At 38.2% G+C, this 4,780-nt stretch overlaps 1 long non-coding RNA gene across 1 annotated transcript; it reads left to right on the forward strand.

Moving 5' to 3' along the window:
• Nucleotides 1-2,978: 2,978 nt before the first annotated feature.
• LOC120289519 lies at nt 2,979-3,896 on the forward strand. The gene is made up of 2 exons (XR_005547556.1): nt 2,979-3,400; nt 3,498-3,896. It is a non-coding gene; the product is annotated as an uncharacterized LOC120289519 (long non-coding RNA).
• The last annotated feature ends 884 nt before the right edge of the window (nt 3,897-4,780 follow it).

The following is a 4,780-nucleotide window of genomic DNA, read 5'->3' on the forward strand; positions in this document are numbered from 1 at the left end:
GACTCAAACATTCGAGAGATCTTATCCTCTCTTATTGTCACTAAAGCTTGCCGTGGCCTAGAAGTATTCCAAGGAAAAGCATGCCAACAATTTGAATTTTGTTGAGAATTAAGGACATGAAAAAAAGTGATAGAGAAGAAGGCAAGCACCACAGCTGATTCAATCGCCGTGAAATAAAACCAATCAAGTTCTTAATGGAAATTGAACGTTGAACAATAACCGTGGATGCTGGAATGTACGTGGAAATTTATTCAGTTTATTGTGAGGCCCTTGAATCACATGCGCTTAATAGATGTGACTTGTAATATGTAGACTCATCATATCTACTGTTGGGTCACATGGGTCTATTATTGAATTTATTGATATGTTCAACTAAACTAATCACAACCAAGCTGGAAAGTATTGCATCCCCTTGAAAGATGCTTGGGTCTGTTATTGCTAATTATATGTGTCAAATAATACGTAACTACATAACCATATATGCTGACCAATAAAATCTAAAAAAGTGGAATCTTTTGATATTGAAGATATATAAACATGTTCTTATGTTGTTTGAAAAGTTTGCAATCTATATATTATATATAAATTCCCTTATTCGTCTGAAAAAAGGATTGCCATATATAAAGTCTGTGATATCTATATCTGATATGTATAATATTATCCAATGTATCCATATAAACAAGGGTTTTTGTGCATTATACGGTGAGGGAGATTTTGCAATAAGGGTTTTTGTGCATTATACGGTCCCCTGTGTGGGTTTCACGGCCCACCCGAGGACGCTGACGGGTCGGTGCTGCCCCCTCTTGATAGTACTACGGACGACCCCGAGTCCAACCTCGACTACGATCCAAAGCTCGAGCCATCACCGTGAGGACACCAGCGAAAGATGGGAACCATTTTTTGTAACTGCCTTGGTAGAAGGAGCTAGGACAAACCCCTTCAACACCCCCCCCCCCCCGCGCCCCCCTTTTGATATATTTCTGGTATGAGGGGATGACCAGTTAAAGAACAGTCCTAAGGTTGGGCTTGTAAATTTGTAATCGTTCCACGCAGATAAATAAAGCTGGGAAATTATGTAGTATGTATGTGAATGTGTTTTCTCCCTAACTATCCATTGTTTGTTTTTGATTGATTGGGTGAATGGAGATTGCATGCTTCTGCATGTGCTTAATGAAAGATAAAAATCAATGGGTTGGGACGTCGCAATTTAATCCCATGAAGAGGAGGATGTCGCGTTCCGTGACAAGGGTAAGGTCCGGGGCATGACACTATACAAACTGTGTGTCCAGTTATATTATTTATTTGTCTTTTTACCCACTAGAATGTCATTCGAGGCGTTTTGAGGGTATATTGGAAATTTTACTAACAATAGATTTAAGATTTATTATGTGTAGACTTATGCACACAAATTTCTGTTCATGCAATGACTTGACAACTAAATTAGAAGTTTAGGATTGTTTGATAGAAGTGACTATTTATAAAGAGAATGACAGAAATCAAAGTGACTTAAGGATATTTTATTCATAAAATAGACCATCACGTTGTTTTACTAGTATGAGCTATATAATAGCGTAAAAGAACTAGGGAATAATAAATAAAATTTCATAATAAGTCATAACGAATCACCAAAATTTGGAAAAGAAACTATAAGAGAAGAGGACAAGGAAAGGCAGCTCTCAAAGAAAATATAGAGGCATCGGTACATATTTGTTGAATGGATAGGTGCCTATGAATATATGATTCTATTAAGCTCCGGAACAGGACAAGCGTGAGCTAACTCCTAATATAAGCATGTAATTACTCCAATCTAGGGATGGAAATTTCCTAACTAAAATGATAACGATGAGAAACTAACCAAGATGAAATACAACAAATCATGAAACTAATGCATACATGTAAATGGGTTCGGACTGCTCCCCATCAAATGCGAACCAATCGTGACTCGGCGCCATCAAGCCCAAACCAACCGGGTTCCAAAATCTGAGAAATCGAGCTGAACGCTCTCCTCGAGGACTGGTTCCCCCATTATTAGATATTAAACACATGCAACCCTTATTAAACACTAAAGGCGTTTTGACAAGTAAACACGAATAAGTATGCATGCCCCCTATCAACTAATGGCACAATCAAGCATAAAGGAGACCAAAACTCATTACGAATCATGCGATGCGCAACCAACTAATGCTGGACAGAACTAGGTATGATCATTCTCGCAGTACTCCACGGTGAATTTCGCAACAAGACACAATAATTGACATCCAATGGCCTCAATTCATCTTTTAGTGACAAGTCTTCAGTTTATAGATTCATGAATAACATCAAACGGTAATCGCGCTGAAAATCGTAAGGATCTTCCACTTGCCCTGACATGCACAAGTTTTTTTTTTTATCTCTCTCTGGATGCTCTCTGACAAAGTCAGTTGAACCATTTTCAAGATGTTCTAGATTTCTCTTTGCAAGATTGTCAAAATTTGAGGCATACAAATGTCAAAGAACATAGTCTGGAAAAATCTCTTCAAATGTCAAAAGCATAGGCTGACCAAACCCAATAAAAGACACTTCATGTTTATATGTGTTTGCACCAAAAATTAACCAACTTTTGATTATTATCAACATATGATAGACCTAATTTTTTTTTGGTCGGAAATGTAGCTTTCATTACTTAATCGACTTCCAAAAAGCACAAAGTCTCAACATCAACACATAAAATTAACATAAGAGAGCGAGGAGGGTAGGTGATCCAGTCGAGAGGGAGTTCTTCTGCTTGGTGCGCCTTTGCGACCCAATCTGCTGCTCGATTGCTGTCTCTGGACTCATGGGCCAATTTGGCGTGAGGCATCTGCTTAAGGAGAAGCTTTCAATCGTCGATGATGGGTCTGGCAGTCCATGGGCTTTTAGTTTGGCCCAGAATACTTTGCACTGCTTCTAAGTTATTTGAGGAGATGTGGAACTCCTGTTCAGTTTGCAAGTGCTTTCCCCTTCGTGCGACGCTTTCCCTGCTGTCCCAGTACAAGTGCTAAGCCAGAGTAAAGCTTCCCTCACCGCTAGGGTTTCGGCGACGGGAGCTGAGGTCGCACAGATGGACTTCGTGAATCCGTCGATGAGGAGGCCGCCGCTGTTTCGGACAATGCCCGCAACCGAACCTAGCGTCGTGGAGGAAGACCAGGCGCTATCCACGTTGATTTTACAGGTTCGGGGTTTGTTGGTTTTTCTGTTCACCAGATCTGGGTGGGTAATAGTTGTTTTCGGGTTCTTATACGGGAGCATCATGGAGGTTGCATCTTCAAGGGCCTGCGTGGGGTTTGGTCGACGGTTTTGGAAAACCAGGGCATTTCTTGATTTCCATATCTGCCATAGAGTGCCTGCGAACAGGGTCTTGGTCTGAGGAGCTGCCGTCGAGGTAAGGATGTCACAAATCCATGCGTCTATACGGCTTATATTCTTCGGGGAGGTGTTATGATAGACCTAATTGACAAGAGCAGAGTTTGGTCATTTAGGAGTAGAATCATGGGTAACTTGAAGAGAATTGGCAGCTCATCAATAAAGCCATTAGCGACACAAAATATGAAGTTATCAATTAGAACCTTGAAGTTGACCGACAAAGTCATCGATATCAAAAGCAAGCAATCAATAAGAGGATAACTGTAGGTTGGTTATTTTGCCGCTATTTTAGGATTGTTGTAACTTATCATAACCACTATGAAGTTATATCTTTTTCAATATCCATTTGTAACCTCCATTTGGTAACTGTTTGTAACATCTGTTTTTGATTTCCCTTTGTAACCTTCATCAATAACCATCCATTGTAGGCTTTAAATAGCCATATCATACTCTTCGGAGACCCCTCACACAAATCAAACAAATTTACTATCTTTTAGTATCTTTACTTTCTTGCATCATAATTCTACTTTCCAGACTCGAATTGTCGATTTAATTCCAGCATATTTAATTTAGGTGCTGTGTCATCAATTAAATTTTAGCATAGTATGTTTATGTTCTTAGGTTATATCATCAATTAAATTTTGGCATGGTTTGTGTTTATATAGCCCCGTTCTAGTCAAAGTCAGAGTTGGTGCAAAACCTTGTCTCCTTCAATTTAAAAAATCGAAAAAACAAATTTTGGTGAAAGATATTTTGTCGCAAGAAAAATTGCAGCGAAACAATATGGTAACTTTCATAGGTAGTACTAGATTTTTAGGTCATTCATATCCATTATAAATGTTTATAAGTCAAACATACCCAATAGCAGACACTTCATGTTTATATGGTGTTTTTTGTGTTAGTCTCCGCTTCACCTAGTGCAAACTTTCGAGGTTTATGTACTTCATTTATACATGCAGTCTTTGCCCTTCGAGTGATTATCTCGATTAGCCAATTCCATGACACAATCAACGGCAAACTCAAGTCTGTTGGGGCCAATTCAACGGAATACGTGATTGCCACTGTTGACTTTACTCAGGCTTCTCTAAAAGAGAAATATGAAAATGATAAAATGAATATTATAAAATCATGAAAAAATGATTATTTGCAAATAGACAACAAAAGATATCAGCGATTTCACCCAAATTATAAAAGAAAATATGTTCCCAGGTATCGCTTTGTAAGATAAATAATTAAAACTTGATGTTGTTAATATTCGGTACTAAGTTCGTTAGTTAATAAATATTAAATAAATGAGTATTTTTTTAGATTAATTGGAGGAAAAATAAGGCAATTTTGACCGATTTGATAAACCAGTAGAGCCAATACTGATCAACATTCAATATATCTTATAATTAAC

Source organism: Eucalyptus grandis, chromosome 11 (genome assembly GCF_016545825.1).
Source record: "Eucalyptus grandis isolate ANBG69807.140 chromosome 11, ASM1654582v1, whole genome shotgun sequence".
Classification (NCBI taxonomy): Eukaryota; Viridiplantae; Streptophyta; class Magnoliopsida; order Myrtales; family Myrtaceae; genus Eucalyptus; species Eucalyptus grandis.